We start from the raw sequence: 22,061 nt of genomic DNA, 5'->3' as shown, positions 1-22,061 counted from the left end.
TGCGTGCGTGCGTGCGTGCGTGCGTGCGTGCGTGCGTGTATATTTAACCAATGAGAATATAATTTTATATAATAAATATCAAATACACACCACCATCGATATCTGCAATTAAAAAAAATATATAAATTCTTTTTCTTTTTTTACCTTTTTCTCTTTTTCTTTCCCAACATCAAATTTAAAAAAAATATAAATAAAAAATTAATCTTTTAATAAAATAGGACTAATTAAAATAATTTCTACGAACAGACAAAATACAACGCCATTCGAAAAAAAAAAAACACTTTAAAGTTAATTATGAAACCAGTTAAAAATTGTCAATCCTGTCTCGGATGGCCAGGAATACGCACGCAGAGCGCGAGCAAACCGTGTAAACCTTTAAGGCAATTATAGTGCCCGGCAAATATCGCGCAAAAGCTTTCGGACGTTTTTTATTTGGATTCAACGACGCCGAATTCGCGTAACGCGTGCGCACGGCTCGTCGCAGCCGCGTAACAGCCATCGACAAGCGGAATGTTTTGCCGACCCGTTCAAAAGGATTGTTTTCGCGCACTATCAACGCTGTTGCGCGCAATAAATGGCATCGACAGAGAGGGAAAAAAAGCGGCTACAGGAGATCCACGAGGTCGCAGCTCGTCGTGCCGTTTTAACGAGCACGGACTGCTTGCGAAGCTGACGTGTAGCGTTACGTTGTGTGCTTTGGAATTTTATGCCCTTTTTCTGCATCGCATCGGGCGAGCTCAACCTCTGAGTTTTATGCTTGGTTTAATTATTTACAATTTTTCTTTTTTGGAGAGACTGAAGAGAGACGGGACGAACGGCGAAGTTTATGGAGCGAGACTTTGACGAATAAATTACCTCTCTACATCAGAACTCTTTTAAAAAGAACATTCCAGCGGTTTTTTCAACGATGAGAACAACGCAAATGTCTTTTGGTCCCTCTTTTTTACAGCCACATAACGATATTGGCTATACGCCAAAGAGATAATTGCGCTAATACACATCTTGTGTTTCTTCGTAACAAATAATTTTAAACCTCGTGAAATTATAACTACCAGCAAAATGATATCAAATGTTACTACGCATTCTTTACACAATGTGGAACGCGTAATAAAACATGACTGACTCCGGCGAGATATTTCTGTAATTAACGCAGGCACAATTAAGCAGTCTGTCTCATTAGCGGCTTGAGAGCTTCCAACGCGAAAAAGAAAAAAAATTTTTTCTCAACATTACACAGTAATAGAAATTTATTGCGGAAAAAACTTGATAAACGCGTAAAAAAAAGAGCTGAAAATTTGATAACTTGCATTTAAAACGTTTGTATTATCACATTACAATGTTTATGGAATATATGCTATTTAGCATACTATCTAGAAAAAAAATCTATTATTTTATAATAACGATGTACCTATATTTTAACGTATTTTAAAATAAAATTTAGAATTGATATTCTTTAAAAATATTTAACTGAATAAACATTTAAATAAATTGAAGTAATAACTAATGAAAGATTAATTACTTTGCAATATACGAGTATAATAGTAAATAGAAAAGCAATTATGCCATTCATTTTGAATATAAAATGAAACAAAAATTCATTTTATTTAAATCTGTGTAAACTTTTAAGTAGGCTGTTTTATGTGTACACAAGCAGAATGAAAATATTATGGCATTTTATCACAAGCTGACAGTCGTAAGATTACGAATCAAGCAAAAAGCTCATTCTGAAAGTAATGTATCTTCTATACTTCGCAATATGTGCCTAAGGAAAATCTAAAATAGAACGTGAACGAATGTGGTAGACGCAGGTGCGTGTCACAAAGGCGCAATCTATTTCATCAATCAGGAAGAACAGATGCGTACTGGGTCTCATACATGTATTCAAAACCTCCAATGAAATATCGCCGAAATCCCCATATTTACCGTTGTCATTGACATTTAATATCTTAAAAGCGAGGCACAAAATGCCGAGATGAATGGAATATTAAATTGCGAACACTAAAAATATGACTTTTTATCGATTTCCACAGTTCATATTGTAAACCTATTTGCATTACTCGTGCGAAATGTATTTTACACCTAAATATTAGGTGAAAATAGAAAAATATCTCAATTTTCATTGTTTTGTTTGATTTATAATTAAATAAAGAATAATACTTTATATATTCTCCAAATAAAGCCATAAATGTAAAAGTTTTTTCTTTTTTAAAAGCTAATTCTAAAATAATTTATCCTATTATAATATAATAACGTATACAAATCGCACGATATATATTATAAATTTAGTAATTATTGAAAAATTAAGTAATTATATTACCAAATTTTGATTATACTATATATAAAAGTACGTACATAAATATAGAATTCTTACTAAATATTTTTGTAATATATTGAAAAATGAATATAGTAAAAATTGTACTTGTTTATATTATTAGCATTCTACACGAAGCAAATTAAAATCAAGTTTTATATTAATTTTTATTTATTAAAAATTATTTTTAAAAGTAAAATTTTTTGGTAAATATTTTTCAGTTTGAAATATTAAATCAAATTTAATTATAAAAATGTAAAAAAATATAAAATATTAAAAAATAAAACAAAACTATAAAAAAAGACCATACACAATTAAGATACGCCAAGTACATAAATGTATTCAAAGGTATACAATGAAAATTTAAAAAACCTTATTTTATTCAAGAATTATTAATTGTATAAAAATGAGTATTTAAGATTAATAAGTATAATTAAACAAATATACCACTATCAAAAAATGATTTCAAAAGATCTACAAAAACCTATAAAAACCTAAAAAATTATTTATGAAAAACGGATATATTATCAATGCAATTACTCAACAATAATACTGTTCGAAAAAATTTGACTTTATCTTTGGCATGTGGAGTGTCATTTCTCGAAGATTTAGCCGCTGGATTTAAATCCATTCTCAGAAAAATTCTATTACGTCACACTTACGAGAAAATTACGATAATTTAGGCGAAAAATTGACGATTTAAAAATTAACGATTTTGATCATATTTGGAATGGTATTGTGGTTAAGGAAATTTTATTTTGTCAATTTTATTTACTATCTTAAAGAGTGCTATCTTTTACCTTCAAAATGAGTTTTTTGTTTCTGCATTATTTTTTTATGACCAAATTACGTAGTTTTGAAGTTAGATATATGTATGTTGCTTAGCGCTGCATTGTCGCGCTACGCGTTCACTTGGCGCGAGACACTACAATGAATACTTTATATGATTTTTTTTTTGCATAATATGAATCCTTTAATTATTCTGCATATAAAAATTAAGGTAGGGATAAAAAATCAACAGTTTACGAGATATTTTATATTTTATTCTGGCACATACTGAAATATTTAATACTTGTTAATTATTAATTTTTTAATGAACGTACCTTAATATCTACTTTTATTTCACGATATATATTATAAATTTAGTAATTATTGAAAAATTAAGTAATTATATTACCAAATTTTGATTATACTATATATAAAAGTACGTACATAAATATAGAATTCTTACTAAATATTTTTGTAATATATTGAAAAATGAATATAGTAAAAATTGTACTTGTTTATATTATTAGCATTCTACACGAATCAAATTAAAATCAAGTTTTATATTAATTTTTATTTATTAAAAATTATTTTTAAAAGTAAAATTTTTTGGTAAATATTTTTCAGTTCGAAATAGTAAATCAAATTTAATTATAAAAATGTAAAAAAATATAAAATATTAAAAAATAAAACAAAACTATAAAAAAAGACCATACACAATTAAGATACGCCAAGTACATAAATGTATTCAAAGGTATACAATGAAAATTTAAAAAACCTTATTTTATTCAAGAATTATTAATTGTATAAAAATGAGTATTTAAGATTAATAAGTATAATTAAACAAATATACCACTATCAAAAAATGATTTCAAAAGATCTACAAAAACCTATAAAAACCTAAAAAATTATTTATGAAAAACGGATATATTATCAATGCAATTACTCAACAATAATACTGTTCGAAAAAATTTGACTTTATCTTTGGCATGTGGAGTGTCATTTCTCGAAGATTTAGCCGCTGGATTTAAATCCATTCTCAGAAAAATTCTATTACGTCACACTTACGAGAAAATTACGATAATTTAGGCGAAAAATTGACGATTTAAAAATTAACGATTTTGATCATATTTGGAATGGTATTGTGGTTAAGGAAATTTTATTTTGTCAATTTTATTTACTATCTTAAAGAGTGCTATCTTTTACCTTCAAAATGAGTTTTTTGTTTCTGCATTATTTTTTTATGACCAAATTACGTAGTTTTGAAGTTAGATATATGTATGTTGCTTAGCGCTGCATTGTCGCGCTACGCGTTCACTTGGCGCGAGACACTACAATGAATACTTTATATGATTTTTTTTTTGCATAATATGAATCCTTTAATTATTCTGCATATAAAAATTAAGGTAGGGATAAAAAATCAACAGTTTACGAGATATTTTATATTTTATTCTGGCACATACTGAAATATTTAATACTTGTTAATTATTAATTTTTTAATGAACGTACCTTAATATCTACTTTTATAAACTGAATAATGAGATGAATCAATTGATATAAAGAAAATACATAGTTGCTTTTACTTAAAAAATTGTCCATTTTGCCTATATATTTTTTAAGTAACTGTGTATTTTCTTTACATCAATTGATTCATCTCATTATTCTAAATGATAATAATAATATAAATTAATATAGGGTAAACTCGGTATATACGCCGCACCTAAGGGAGATTTAATTTATCAAGTACTATTTACCATGTTTAAGGCAATTGAACTATACCAGTAAAAACTTCATACTTTCTACTACTATGAAAAAAATATTAGGAATCCGAAATATTAATTTTTCTGACTTCCGCGGCGTAAATCCCAGTGCGGCGTATTTGCTGGGTTTACCCTAAATAAAATTTTGTTATATAACATATTATTGGAACGTCATTAATGTTTTATTAATTGTTTTGAAACTTCCTTAATCTTTCAATAAGCTTACAGGATGTAAAATACAATTCTAGAAATTCACTAAATTGAACAATTAAGCCTGCACTGAAAAAAATGTATGTAATTTTACATGGAAATTACACGTTCATGACTGGAAAATTGCCTAAATATGATTGGAAATTTACAATTTCTAAGCATATTTATATAATTTAGATAATTTTCCAGTCATATACATGTAATTTCCATGTAAAATTATATGCATTTTTTTCAGGGTACGGCATATAATGCATTTTTTCTGTTGAATTGCTTGCGTTTCGGTACATTACTAGAAATTGCATCAGACAGAGAACGCTAGAATTTTTAATAATTTACTAAAACGCAAGCAATCGCCGGCAAGAAAAAATGCATCATGTGCCGCAGGCGTGACTTGTACAATTTAGCATATTTCTAGGATTGTATTTTGCATCCGTGAGATTGTATTTTACATACATGAGATGAAGGATTGAGGAAGTTTCAAAATAATAAAAACATTAATGATATTCCAGAATGCTCTCTCTCTCTCTCTCTCTCTCTCTATATATATATATATATATATGACAAATATTTTTATTAATTTATATCACTATTTTCCCTAATCGTGATATTTATATTTTTACTTCTATACTTAAAGGTCATTTATTTATTCAGCTGTATTTGAAATGTTTTTCATGAAATGACTAATTTCAGTTGTAATATTGACTGATTTTCCCAGCGGAGCTTTCAATGTAATAAACATTCGGTTGTGGGCAGCGCGTTTCACGGTTTGCCGCGTTGAGCGATTGTTAATTTTTTGGAACACACGTTTTACAGTAATAAAAGAATCGCGAAGAGAGAGGGGGGGGGAGAGGGGAGGTCGAGACCTGCAGGGTCCGTAACTCGCGTGGAAATTACACGCTTAATTCACAATGTTATTTACGAGCGAACGGACACTCGTCGACCATTCTCGGGGGAATGGACAGGGGAGGTCGAGGTATACACCGCCCTTCTTGGCAATCTGCCATGTATCTCGGCTTAATCAAGGAAATTATGGCTCGAATCGCTCTAAACGTCCGATTCCGTTAGTAAGGTCGCATATTTCGCGCCGCGACACGTTCGATATCAGCATGACGCGCGAATTAAAAACTTTTGACGAGCGGCACGTGACGAGGTTTTACGAGCCCGTAGCAGGAAGAAAACGAGCAGGTCGGTCACGAAATTTCGGAGGAATTTTGTAGGTGGCGGATTAATTAAACAGCCCGTGCAAGAGCGGCACATACCACAATCGACCTTTCTGCCTGGCAAGACCACGAATAAACTCGAGAGTGAACACAACAGCAACGCTAATAGCAAGACCGCTAAACAAACGCGCGTATCATGGTACCGTTACGAGTAATCGCTGTGGAAAATTATCCATGTGGACATCCAAGAGGCGCGCTAGCTAATTTTTTTTTAAATAAAATAGATTACGTAGCGTTTATGTAGCTTATTACAGTCCATTTTCTTCTTATTTGCGCACTCGTCAAGAAAAATGTTACATAACATTTCAAAAAAATTTTATTTCTGTGATTACTTTAATATTCACAGGTGTGCTCAGGATTTCGGTCGAGGAGGGGGAGGGGGGGAAATTTATCTTTAAACAAAACTTGTTATTAATATTTATATTAAAGAGAGCTTGCAGCCTTCAAAGATCTTCAGCGAACTTTTTTACAAACAATACGTGAAACACAAATTGGGCAATGAGAGTTTACTTTTTAGTGTCAAAATAATTTTCATAATTAAATCGTGTCTCTTTTCCAAAATTTAAGGTAAAAAGGGCAAACACCTTTGCGTACATTCATGCCTGCAAACACATTCTTCGAGGATACAGTCATGTAAAATATCTGTAAAGCTATTTTAATTAAGAAAAATTTTACAAATGCAGATTATATTACTCTGATAGTTACTAACTGAGCTTTATCAATGATATCTTAAGCTGTCTGTTGCAAGACGGAATGAATGGGTTTTGATAGCCACCAATGATGTTGAAAGTTATAAGATTCACCGAGCCACGACAAATTATTTGTCGAGACTGGCGGCAAATGAAATTTCTTCCGGACGGATTAAATTTGCATCCTCATTAACTGCTTTTCCTGCCTGCAGAAAGTTACAAAGCTCTCCATCGTTCTGTAAACACCTTAATGGACGCTCGGTGAAAAATCTCTAACATTTTTATAGTCGCGGAACGTTCACGAAGAAAATTCTTTTTCACCGTACATTGTACGCAAGGTATTGGCAGCATGCCTAACGTTATCACGCGCATTGCACTCCATGGTATCTCATAGCGGGGGATAATTGTAGTTTAAATTCGGCTCTCCCTACTCGTTGCAACCGATATCGGTAATCGCATTATTACGTGAATCCGGCTCCCGACCTAGTGAAGTATTATCGCTCGAAAAGTTAAGCCTCTTACACTGGCTCTACGATCTATAAATTTTACATTGCTCTCGCTTCAAACGCGCTCGGCTTTTGGACGAGTCTTCCTATGGCAATCCACAGAATGGCAAAATAATATACTTGAGCGCTATGCGATTTAGAATTCTCAATTGAAGCTAGCTATACGCGCGAGACAGAATGCTATTTTTGTAACAGAGGTTTAAAATGACGAGTAATAACAAAGAGTTAGACAAATATTTCATACTGATATCTAAAAAATTAAAAGAGAAAGAGTAAGCGAGCGAGAGGGGGAGAAGGGAAACAAGAGAGAGAGAGAGAGAGAGAGAGACTCTGAGAGAAAAGTCCGTATTTTACCCATATTTATCTCTGTGAAATTAATGCACCTTACTTTTTAAAAAGATAACTTTTTCTTACAGTTCTAAATGTGTTCGTAGGGGGGGAAGTTCTAGTTCGTTAATAAAATTAAAAATGGTTCTCGTAAATTAAGTAAAAAAAAAACGTATTTATGAGAAATTTTATTATCCTTTACATTATACGGAAATACTGAAATATATTTAACTAATGCTTCCCTTAAAATATATTTCTAAAAAAGATTGTCGTACCTTTGATGGTAATTTCTTTTCTATCTTTTTTATCAGCCCTACACTGAGAAAAAAATATCTTAATTTTAAAGAAACATTTCTTTGCTCGTATTCAAACAAATTATTACTTTGGATCAATGAAAATTTCTTTGAAATTGAAATATGTTTTTTAAAGTAAAAAAATATCTTAATTTCAAAGAAATTTTCATTGATCCAAAGTAATAATTTGTTTGAATACGAACAAAGGAATATTTCTTTGAAATTATGATTTTTTTCTCAGTGTAAAATTTACTCTTCACGACTATACAACATATCACTCTCAGCACGACAAATGTTTGAATAATTCCTTCCGGTGCACACACTTGAAAGAGCGAATCGTTACGCGATCGAGTCCCTCGGGCGGAGGATGAGAACACGAGCCACATGAGCTATGTGTAACCACTCCATAAATTACGTAACAGCCCGTTCTCGTCTCTTTTTACTTCGCACCCGTCCCCGAAGTGCGCGACGCGGTGGCTCGGCAAACTCGCCAATCCCGTTTGCACCTTTTTTTCCCTCCCTCATTCTTTCCCCTGTCCTTTATCGTCCTGTCCCGTTCCATCGGGACTCCGTCACACACCTTTCTCCATTCGGTTGCCCGGAAACGAAAAGAAAACACCGACGGGATCTCGCTAGAATAGATGGAGAGCACATTCGAGAGAATGTCGCGCCGCCCGCTCTCCGGGGCTCTCCTTCGGATAAATCTCGTCACTCTCACGTCGAAACGACAAATTCCGCCCACGCTCCTCACCCTTTCCTGATTGAATTGCCATAATCGATCCATGAAAAATCCCGACCGCGTATTCAACGGCCTCTCGCATTACCTCCATTCTCCCCGTATTTTTCTTAGCCTGGGACCTCTTCTACTCTCGCGCTTCATCCCAGCGAGATAATCAAGAGTGCATTTGCTTTAATCCTTATCAACCCGTCTTTGCCCCTCGCCACGCACTTTTCGCTTCGTTTGCCCAACTAGTCTATTTTTTCGGGATTTGAATCGATAATCTTGCGTTTTTCATTTTTTAATAAATAAAATTTTGTTTGTTAATAATCGCGCGATTTTAAGCCGATTTCAACTCTCATGCGACTCTCATTGTTTCGTCACTTTTATTATTCTATCGATATTCTTGATAATCTTGATTATTTTCTTGTTTTGACAACACGTGTTTTATTCGTAAATATAATCATTTATTCATTGCCTTTCAAAATGTTGATTTTTATAAACGATTTATGATTTCCTGTTCTAATATGTTATCAACGAGAATCTAAACATAATTAACTATAAGCTGTATAATACACTACGTGTAAAGAACGATTTTGCTGAAGTATAATATATCTAAAAATTTAGCTAAATACAGTTCTGAAAATAATTTTGTTAGGCCATCAAAATAATTATGTAAAACGCTTAAACTGGTTACTAGAATATCAAGTTCATTTACAGTATTGCTCATTACTAGGGATGCACCGGATCGTAAAATTACCGGATACCGGATATCGGATATTCGGACAGAATGTAACATCGGATATCCAGTATCCGGTCGGATATTGAGAAGGTAATTTCTTCGAGTCGGATATCCGACATTTTCTGGATATCCGATCAGATTTCGGGAAACTGTCTTCTAAAAAAAAAGCTGTAGAGAAAAAATTGTAATTTTGCAACAATGTATAAGATATTAATACTATAATATGGCATTATGAATATGCATACTTATTTCTAAAACATTTGTATAATAACAAATCAACAATTTAATATTTAAAATTTCAACCGGATATATTCCCGGATACTAATAATACCCGGCTGTTCGGTTGGATAGTAAAAAAGTACAGGATAATACCGGATACAGGATACTTTTTGGATATCCGGTGCATTCCTACTCATTACGCTTGAGCATCCTACATAATTATTTTGATGGTTTAAAAAAATTGTTTTCAGTCTTTCTGTATCTAGTTAAGGTTTTTAGATACCTGATAAAAATCGTTTTTTTTGCGTTACTATAACGTTTAATTTTTTATTTGGAGAGAAAATGTGTACTCGTAACCAAGAGTTTATATACTTATATAAAAAGAGACATCGACAATAACTCGCGACATATTTCGACTGTGAATAAGCAAACTTGAACGCGTTTTCTCGCGGGAAAGACTTGACGAGTCGGTCTTTTTACCGAGTACGTGCAACAGTAAATTCGTCGTAGGTATTCGCCCACAAGAAAGTATCGCGCCCACAAGAGAGGCTCGTTTAACTTACATTGGCGTACGTGCGTAGCCCGCATTGTAAATCATGTGGAATGCCGCTGCGTCAAGAACGGAGTAGCAGGATTTTGTATGTTATGATCGAAAGGAAGCGCAGATGTCTCAGCTGGTCGATCACTGCAAAACTCTGATTGAATTGCTCCCGTCATTTGCTCGTATGTAATAAACTGACTGTCGTAGACAATAGTCTGCGCAACGCGTAAGGTTCGATGTCGAGAGACAGTATTGCGAATAAGACGGTAGGAAGATTGTAAGGAAAAACAGAGTAGCAAGAGAAACATTATTAATGTAAAATAAAAGCATTATTTATATACCCAAAGAAAATTAAGTGAATCATAGTAATGACACTTCGTTGTATTAATAGAAAAATAATACAATTAAACAAAATATTAAATTTAATTAAGCAAGAAAAATCCTGTATTCTCTCTCTCTCTCTCTCTCTCTCTCTCTCTCTCTCTCTCTCTCTCAAAATGGATATTAATGTTTAAATATTTCGATGTGAATTTATATACATATCCAATTCTGCAAACCACGCACCAAAATCTTTTTCCTAGTCTTGAAACGCAATCACAATAAAAAGAACTAGAATAATAAAATATCACATATTAAATTGAAACAAGTAATTTAATAATATTAATGCTAATAAGAATCTTATAAGAAATTAATGTTCTTTTTATATCAATGCGGCGATAAAAATTTTTTGGGAAGATTAAAATAAAAATAGAAAAAGTTCTCTCTTTCTTTTGTGTACCCGACATAAGCATTGTTTGCTTTAAGATGCATCAACGATACAAGGAATTTCACGTGAAATGACGGTCTGTTTGTTCCTTCACAAGGCTCCAGAAGATCGGTACTGAAGTTCAGCAACGCCCTGTGAATCCACGTTTCAAGCCTCTCCTTCACCCTCGTCTGCCTCACTGCTGTCGAGTCTCGTAAGGCGCCGTGCCGATCGCAGTGGAAAAAAATAAAGAAAGAAAAGGAAAGAAAAGCGCCCATTGCTCGTCTCGATAGTTTCCGTAAGAGCTGTCGATATAATTTCCTTTCTACATGAACGGTTGCGGGAGAAAACATTTCACCCTGAGGCATCTGGAATGCATCCCTACGATCCATGAAAGGGGATGCGGCTTTCGTTACTTTGCGGAAGGATGGAATTCCTGACGTTTTTGACGAAACGTCCGATGTCGTGAAGAAGACGAGTACGCAAGTGGTGAGATAAATTCGTCCGCAATCGCGCATGAATAATATTTATCTTGCGACAAGCATCACCTGCTCCTGTATCCTATGCATTCATGGGTACGATATGTTACTTCGTCTCAGTTCTCTCTTTCTTCTTCTTCTTTCCACCTTCTTTGTAAACGATAGATGTATTCAAACAACATATATACAAGCAATTGGTATTGATCTCAGATTACATCCATGGTTTCAGTTTTTAACTAAAATATTATGACATTATAGTTTTCAAGATTTTGTGAAAAAATTATTGCAACTTTCATTTCGATAAATGTATACTTCTTGTTAATTAACAAGACGCGAGGAGAAAATGATCTATACAATTCTGCGCGAAGCGTGATATAACTGCTAATGTGTGGGTATTATGCAGAACATAACAAGAAGCTGATACTAAATGCGATTATTTGGTTCTTGTCTCACGTTGAACGGTATTATGTAATTAAATAAATGAAACTAAACATTAGACGGATGATTTAGCGCTTGTTAATGAACTCAAGATTCACGTATTCATCTATCATGGAAAATGCTATGAAATTCACAAATGCAAGAAATAATAATGAAATAAATGACACACATGAAAGAACAATTTTGCTGAAGTAATTAAAAATTAGATAAATACGGATCTGAAAATAATTTTGTTGGACTAAAATAATAACGTAGGAAACTCAAGCACGATGAACATTACTGCACAAACTTTTGACATTCTAGCAACCAGCTTGAACTACTCCTACATAATTTTTATAATTTAACAAAATTATTTTTAGATTTGTGTTTAACTAAATTTTTGATATTTCAGCAAAACTATTTTTCGGTATAAAGTTAGTCACGAAAATAATTCATCAAATGCAAATCTTGTTTCTCCATTTTTGTACAAAACTTTTTCATAAAAAATGTAACAATCATGTCAATATAATGCTGTGAATTAACAAAAAAAACTTTTCCATTTTTCTCAACTTAAATATATGCATCTATCAACATTTCATTTAATAACGTAAGTATTATTCGTTGCCATATAATATATCTCTAAATGGCAGACATAAAACATTCACGGTTAGAAAAAAAAGAAGGACGTAGTAGTAAGAAGAATGGTTTAAATATAGGAATCCCATGGCGATCATGAAATACGATTATTACCTTTTATCCCGAATCGCGGTAACTCGGTTGACGAGCGATCGGTTCATTTCATGGAGCGTTACACGCGTAATTTTCAAATATTGCCCTGATTTATCGCTCGTATTAACGAGAGAACGCCAGGAACGCTCGCTTCCACGCTCGCTTCGATGACGACAGGACGATCTTCATCGTCGATGGATTTGCAAGAATGAGAACGTGTACCCTTCTCGACGAGCAGCCATAAATATTCAGGAAGGCGCCAACAAGGAGCACAGACCCTCGAAAAAGCGTGTGATCCGGCCGTGCAAGGAATCGTGGAAATCTGATTTGTGTTACGGGAAAGTTTGATTGCCGATGGAATCGATCGGAGGGTTACGAGTTTTTGTTCACGACGCTTCGAATTCCTCCGCCTAGAAATCCTCAAAATTTAATTACGTTGTTCGGAAAGTAATACCACGCATTAATTATAGTTAAAAATCTGCTTAACAAATTAATAGTGATGTAATAAATTATGAACAAATATTGAATTGTAAATTCTAAATAATCAAAGAATTTTCCTTAACTTTAAGAACTTTCCTAACGAGTTAACAAGTAACGATTTTATTAAAGTATTTAAAAATTTAAGTCTTTTTTGTTGAACCATTAAAATAATTATACAGGGTAGGCCATTTTAATCAATACACGCGAACATCTCGTCAGGTAAGCAAGATAGCGAAAAATGTTTCAGACCAAAGTTGTATGGCTTTGAGGACATAAAGTGGTGTCATTAGTTTCATCTTGAATAGTTGCTTGTCATGTGAATAGTTGAAGGTCACGTGAAGGTCACGTGAAGGTCACCTTCAATTCGAAAAATGGGAACCCCTATTTTTTATTAGATATTCTTGTAGCTTACTTTAAGAGCTTTCCAAACACTATATAATAAAATATTTTTTCTTCAAGTACTTTTTTAATTATGATGCTCGAAAGTTACAGTACCTCTGGTATTTAGCATTATCCAAGGTGTCCGACCGACAGCTAACTCCGACCTCTTAAATGTTGTTTAAGATCATGAACTAGATAACATTTGTTAAGATCAAGGCCATTGGAGGTTGTTCTTCTTATTTTCATTTTTACACTAAAAATTCATTTTAACGTAATGTCCCCCTCAAAGCCATACAACTTTAGTTTGAAACATTTTTTGCTATCTTGCTTTACCTGACGAGATATTCGAGTGTATTGATTAAAATGGCCTACCCTGTATAAGACACTCAAGCACTAAACGAGCAATACTGCAAAAAGTTTTGACATTCAAGCAATCAGTTTAGATATTCTACATAATTATTTTGATGATCCAATAAAATTATTTTCAGATCTGTATCTAGCTAAATTTTCAGATTAGCAAAACCGTTCTATCCGTGTAATAATATATAAATGAAGATTGAATTATAAATACTACAATAATAAAAAATACCTCAAGTTTCAAATAATGAATCTTGACTCTGATAGATTGCACATAAAAATAATGTGCATTTGTTAATTTTGATCACTTTCTACTGTGAATGTTCCACTACTATTGCTAGAGAATGTAAAATGCTTGAAGAATCCCGGCAAATTCCTGTTAACGATTAAAAGTTCACGCGGCTATCAGGGCAAAGAGCCAGAGATTAAGAACGTATGGCGCTTCGTAAGTGAAGGGATGTCTCATGAGTTAGTTCCTTATGAGCGTCAGAAGTTCGCAAAAGTTCCCCGATGCAGATATTTGCATGCTCGTATATCTTATGGTACAGAGATGAATACCGAGAACTTATAGTCGGAATCGAAACGGAAGGATCTTTATGAAAGAATTTTCCCGTCCGATATTTAACAAATTTCACCGTGTTCTCATGAAATTCTTATGAAATCGCGTCACACACACACACACACAAAACCATAGAGTTCTATACCTACTATATACTACATCGCTAAAGGAGCATTTATATACCGTATTATCATTCGATTGTAAGAGAGGAATACTCGACTGTGATTAGTCAATTCTTACAGATTACGGCATACGGTCAGTATAAATGCTCCTCAACTCTCTTATTTATCCTACCTAAAAGTTGTCTCCAAAAACTGCGTACTATATACACATATATATGGTACGTGACACATGTCCGTTTCTATCATTGTAGTTTAATTGTAATCTTGGTTCAATTAACTCTTCATCTTTTTGAAGTTAAAGATGATCTACTGAAGTTAAAGATAATTGGCAACAAACAATAAAGGGGCATGGCCGATCAGACACGTGGCATATCAAGTACGCTTATATAATTCAGTACATACTTTTGAAAGTAATATATTTGAGGCTAGTTTTAGAGGTCTAATGTATATAGAAGTTTTTAGTATCATTGGATTTCGCATCGATCGAATTGCATACGAAACAATGTTTTCATATCGTATAATGAGAAGATTCATTTATATTCTAAATAATGGATTTCGCGATATTTCTTCCTCGGAACAGGGGAGAAGGGTAAGATAGTACTATGGAGGCTCGCCAATAGACGTTCCATCTTCTCTCGGAAACAGGAATTTTTATTCTAACATAATTCTTTTAGTATCTGGATAAAACCAGACGATGGCGACCATTTCTCATTGCTCGGGTGGGAGTTAAAAAAGAGTTAAAAATACGTGTCGCATAAATTCGTTAGCTCGCTCGCAAACCTAGTAGTCTTGTCGTATTTATCCGATTTTTTTTTCATATTTATCATGCCCGTGCCACAAATAGCTGTGTTAGAGAGGACGCTGTTAACTCTGACAACTTGGTTCTGACTGATCTCCATGTACCTATCTCTAAAACCACGAAGTGTCGGGAATAAATTGACATCGCGGTGTATCGGGTACGAGTAAAGCTGTAATATGAAAAAATATCTTCGATATGGAATATACAGCAGGACTAAAATCATACACTACCGTGTTTCGGTAGTCTTTTTAATGCGGCTTGTTCGCGACGCGACTGTATGACGTATTGCGGCCAAAAATTGCAGAGCTGCATGGATTCTGCCCACGGGTGCAATGACATTTTTACGAGCGCTCCACTGTCCGATGAAAAAGCGTTTGTCTGCTATTCTTTCTCCGGCTCTCTGCCACCTTTCTTGGCCGTTTTCCGCCACGCGCCATTTGTCGCGTACGTCGAACCATTATTGACGCAATATCGAGTAACTTTCATTTGCGAGCGTCCGCGACGACGATCGCCAGCGGTTGTCGGTCCTCTTCAAAGCGGCCGGCAGTCACGTGTCGGTGGGAACGAATAAATTTTCGATAAACCGACGTCGACGGGCGACGATCGCTCCGATTTCGCTCTATACCGAAATGGCACGGCGGCGCGTATCGAGTTTCCGTCGTTGAAATAACGCTGAAATATGCCACGTGTGTGACAGGAACATGTCTGAGCAACGGATAATACAAAGTAATCCTTGCTTAATACCACGAATGCGATTGCTCGCACCAAAATTGATGCACAGAAAGAATGGTTTTACTGAATGTCTAAAAATTTAGCTAAATACAGATCTGAAAATAATTTTGTTGGATTATTGAAATAATTATGTAGGAAAGTTAAAAAAAGTTGCTGCACTGAGAGAAAAATTTTTGATATTTAAAATTATAATTACATATTACTATAATTATAATTATTACTGCTATAATATTAATTATAATAGTTATATGTATAATTATACAACAAATATACATATATAAAATTGGTAACTAAAACATGATTATAGTTATTATTACCATAAAAATGATTAAAATTACTATAATTTTGCATCAATGACGCAAACTTTCAATATAAAATTTCAGCCGGATATATATATATATATATTATATTGTCGGATACTAATGATATCCGACTATCCAACCAGATAATAAAAATCAGATAATACCAAATATCGAATATTTTTCGGATATCCGGTGCATTCCTAGTAATTATTTTGATAATCCAACAAAATTATTTTTAAATCTGTATCTAGCGAAATTTTTAGATATTTCAGCACAATTTTTCTTTCATTGTGCCTATATATGAACGCTACCAAATTTGAAACATTGTTTTTTTAAAGAAAAACAAATTGATTATCAAGAAATATATAAAAACAGATTTTAAAAACTCCATCACGTGATGTCGAATGTTAAATTATGTTGATTACAATATTTAAAAATAATTGGAAAATTTCTTGTAATTAATACCTTTACTTAAAATTTTATGTTACGAACGGATGAACCGGCAGATAAATAGAATTTAAAATGAAAACTTCGCTTATTGAGCTACTTCTACTTAAACTTATTATTAATTTTCTCGATCGTCATAAAAACAACTTTTACTTATCCTGAGCCGCTGCCTTTTCCCCGGGATGGAAGTTTCTAACTCGATTCATCCAAAATCCTATTCATGCGGGTGGATTGTAATCCGGATAAGAAAAGGTTATCAGCCAGTATCGGTTTCGAGGACAATAACTCACGCTGAGAAGGATGAAATCTCGTTCTGTTCCGGTAGCCCTCGCGCCCAGGCTCCCTCGGGAACAGCGGGTTTGTAACATTTTGACAGTTCGAGGGCGTTTCGTCCCGGGAGGTGCAGCTTCTGGTCTCGTAAGCGTTAACAAGTGGCGAAGAGAAAGCGTAAGAGAAAAACGGAAAAGAGAAGGAGAGGGCGAATAGAGCTCATAGATCAACGAGAGCGACGAGCGGCTCGAAATATCGAGGGTCGGAGACTGGTTAGCATAATGTCAGCCTGGAGCGACGGCGAAAAAACGGTGAACGACGGATGGGTGAAGGTAGAAGGAGGGATGGAATTTCTTAAAAATGTCAGACAGAACTCTGGTGCACCTTCGGAGGCTGCTAGTCGCGCCACTTTACACACTTCGCTGTAAAATTCCGGGATATCGGCAGTTCAGGATAAGGTGAAGTAGGCATGAAAAACGACGTAAACGAAAAAATATAAAGACGCGAGCGAGTTACGACGACTGAAAGTATTATCGAATGACGCGGGTGCGCGACGCAATTTCCGTGCAATTTTCCCTTCCACAAACTTCGGACATGCGTGTTTCATTGTGCGAAAGAATGTTTCAATAAAAAATATTTTAAATTGTTGTCATGTAAAACATTTCACGCTCGATAAAAATATTAATTAGTGATATACGTGGATATATCGCTGTTAAAAATATTTACAGCACAATTATTACAGAATTAATAATTTTTGTGATTTAATTTTTGATTACTCGAATGAGAAATAAGAGCTTACACAACAGATACATAAAATCTTTTCTTGTTTTCTAGCAAAAATTCAAACAAAAATCGACATTGGCTGCGTTCAGCAGAAAAAGCAGCTTTGCATTGTTGTAAAATTCTTTAATATGATTGGTCTTGCCCTTAATTTCTCATTGGATCTAAATGTATAAACCAATCATATTCAAGAATTTTGCAACAGTTGCAAAGCTGCTTTCTCTGCTGAACACAGCCATTCACTGCGTTGAGGTAATATTTTTCGCAATAAGTTCTTTACAGCGTTTTATAATGTTAGTAGCATTATTATTAAATCAAAAGTCAATTTTTAAAATTTGTAAGATTTAAAAATTTGTTATTATTTCAGTTTGATTACGTTGTAAGTCTGAAAGTAAATCAGCACGCAGTTTACTAAAAGCTGTATTTAAAATTTACATAGAAATATTATTAGATACTAATATCTATAACCTTGACCATGTTTGGTGCTTTCTTACTTATTTGATTAAAAAAAAAATTTCATGAAAAACATTATTAGTTTTTTCCTAGACTTTGTTGCCTTATCTCGTCGTCAAGTATGCTACTTTTGGAAAAAAACTTCAAAGTAAAGATAAAGTTTATGTCGCAGTAAGTTTGCAGCTAATGTCTATCACGGAAAAAACCATTTTATTGAAATATCTAAAAATTTAACTAGATTTGAAATAAAATAATTATGTCGGACGCTGAAATATAATGAGCAACACTGTAAAAAGTTTTGATATTCTAGCAATTTGATTGTCCTATATAATTATTTTGATGACATGACATAATTATTTTCAGATCTATACCTAACTAAATTTTTAGATGTTTTAGCAAAATTGTTCTTTTCATGTATTACTGGAAGATGTAATACTGATTGTGATTGTTTCGAGCTTATGTGATAAAAAACCTATATTGTTAAACATTAAAGAATCATATTTGAATTATTTTCTTAAGTTAAGTAATAATTGTTATTTTTAACTTCCAAATGTGTCAAAATATATTATTTTAAAGCATGTGATTTAAAAAAAACCACATCTAATCAACCCATTTCTGCATGATCAAATTATTTAGTTTTAAAGTAAACAGCGTTCATATTAAATGTATACACTTAGTAAATAATAAATTAAATTTGAGTAAAATTAATATTTACATTTCTTGAGTTTTATTATTTAACTCTGCTTTAGTTAAATTAACGATATATTGAGTAGAAACAATAGCGTCTATAGAAACGATTAAAAATAATTCAAATTGGGTAATATGACATTATGAATTTAACAGTGTATCCTTTGGTAAATGATCGTGCTCTTTGTGCACAGAACGTAGCTTGTGTTACAAATGTAATTCGAGAGTCCTAATGCATTCGACCTGTGTGCACCTATATCTTGTGGCAATAATCTGCACACTGCTAAATTCATAATATCAAATTATACTCACACATAATTAGAACTATTTTTAATCATGTCGCCACTGCTTCTACTCAATGTATCGTTAATTTAATTAAAACAGTGTAGTTTAATAATTTAAACTCAAGAAAATTTGTTGCATTAATTTGACTCAAATTTAATTTATTATTTACGTTATTTATTAAATGCAAACGTTAATATGGACATTGATTATTTTAAAATTAACCACAAAAATGGATTGATTTAGAAGTTAAAAATAATAAATTGTGTTATTTAGCTCAAAGAATTTGGTTACCATTGCTCCTTTGATATTTAATAATGTATGTAGCAATTGCGAATACGCAGCGTTTGTTTGTTCTTTTCGTCATGTTCATTCCTTTTCACAATCAACTTCTCTCTCTTTCTCTCTTCCCCCTCCCTCTCCTCCTCTCCCTCTTCCTTTCTTTTTTCTCTTTCGCTTTCTGCGCTTTCCATCAACTTAATCCACAACCGGGAAACTCGATAAAACGCCAAGACACGAGACTGCCATTTTTTTCATCGTGATGAGGAAAAGTGGTACACGCGCGCCGGGTTCGCCATCTCGCGCGCTTTATAGCTTCCCATATCGTCGTGCCGTTATTGGACGCAAGCGAAATATGTATTTACCTATAAAAGATGTCGGAAGACTTACGTGTGCGGAATATAACGGGGTGCACCCGATAATCTTAACCGGCGCCATGCCATTTGTGAGCGAACGCGACGTCAAATTTCAGTACGAGCCAAATTCAGCGAGATCGTCCAGCGAGAATACAGGATGCGTTATACAGGATGTCCTATAACCGCGGGATGTGTTGTGTAAAAGAGCATTTCCGGATGATGTACATTCGCATAGCGAGCGCACGTATTTCGCTTTTCCGCATCCTCGAATGCACTCTGTGAAATATGCTATCATCCAATGTGCGAAAGGACCATTCGCGTCGGATTCGATCTCGATGAACGTTGTACTCTCGTCAAATACAGCTTACCAAGATCAATTTTCTGGAAGGACGCGATTTTCTTCTCAGCTGGAAAGCAAAAGGAAAAAAAAAGAAAAGAAGGCGATATCCTATTCCCGTGTTATCCGCGCGTCGCACGCAACCTTAAATCCGCTCGTCTATATACGCGGAGAATATGTCTTCTTTGAAAATGTTTTTCTCCTGCTCCGACGACGATTTTTCCGACTATCTCGAGACGGACATCGTCGATAATGTGCCTTCTTCTCGACGTATATCCTTCTCTTCGCACGGACTATCTCTAGTCGACGTTCTTCACGCAATTATCCGCCGAGATGCTCGTTCCATCCCTTGAGAGATACTGGGCTAGTCGACTGGACGGATCGCACCGGGATCTACTCTACTTGACCGCTGCAACTACGAAGACGATGTACGACGCTGGCGAGAGCCGTAGTGGTACAGACGTTGTTGCGGTCAGCCGCGCCGGTTTCTGAATAGTTGTAGCTAGATGGAGGCTGACAGATGCTCACACTCTAACGGACAGCGAAACCGGTAACGAAAGGAGGCTTAGCCTTTATTTAAGTAATTTGCACTGTGCGCCGCGCAAGAAAAGCTTAGCCTTATCGTCGCTTGTCGATCAAAGGAACAATTTTTTTCTAAAATCCGAATACTGCAGCTGTTTATAACACAATGAATTATAAAGAGCATATAAATATCAATTTTTTTCGATGATTTTCAGCAATAATAAAATATATCATATATCACTAAATTACTTTCAGAAAATATGTGTATTGATATTAATGGACGTAAATATTAATAAAATTTTATCGAATGTATTTCGTTCAAATATTAATATTCATTTAATGTATAAGCGTTAATATTAATTAAATGTACATATTAGATGTAATTATCCGTGATGAAGAAGGGATAATTACCATTAGAAATATAATTTTATATATATATACATATATATACATATATTCATATTGAAATAAATTTTACTAAAACGATAATTTTAGATTTTGAATGAGAATGTTTTTAATTTTTTTTTAACTATCTTTCTTTCTCATCGCTCTCTATAACTCAACGCTCTCTATAATTCTTTATAAATATCCTTATATTACAGATTTTTAGTAATAATGATCAAAAGTAAAATAAGAAAATCGATTTTATGGATAAAGAAATAAATGAGAAAGCTTGTTAATCTACTTGTATTTTTTAAATTTTTCTCAACAGCACAGTACACATGACGAGGTATGTCGTAACTCCAGGGACCCTTTCATTTCTGCTTGTTTACAGTAGTCTATCTCTAGACCTTAGAAACGTAACTAAAGATAGATGTCTTCAGTGAACCGTAAATACGTTTCTTATTTTATTCTGTCTTATTTCTACGGGTAAAAACTCAACTAAATAAAATCAACACAAGATAAAACTTAGAGAAAAATTCAGGATTCGAGAAAACTCAGAACTGAAAAAGGACTAATATGAAGCGTACAGATTTTCTTTCCTTACTTTTGCTTTCTCAATATTTTCAGATCTTACAGCATAATCACGATAACTTGTAACGGTCTCGATGAAATTGTAGGTTTTGCATTAAACGAGGCACATCACCGAAGTCTTAGCATCATTTGCGATTTGAGTGCATCGAAAGTATCAAGCGACTGAAGCGACCGTGGTGAATATTGCGTTCGCTGTATGTCTACTGCATACGCGATCTTAATTTACAAACTATTCCCATAATGCTGTACGTGACACACACATAAACACAC

The sequence above is a fragment of the Mycetomoellerius zeteki genome, unplaced genomic scaffold, assembly GCF_001594055.1.
Source record: "Mycetomoellerius zeteki isolate Tzet28-1 unplaced genomic scaffold, Tzet1.0 scaffold914, whole genome shotgun sequence".
NCBI lineage: Eukaryota > Metazoa > Arthropoda > Insecta > Hymenoptera > Formicidae > Mycetomoellerius > Mycetomoellerius zeteki.
This window is presented reverse-complemented; position numbering follows the sequence as displayed.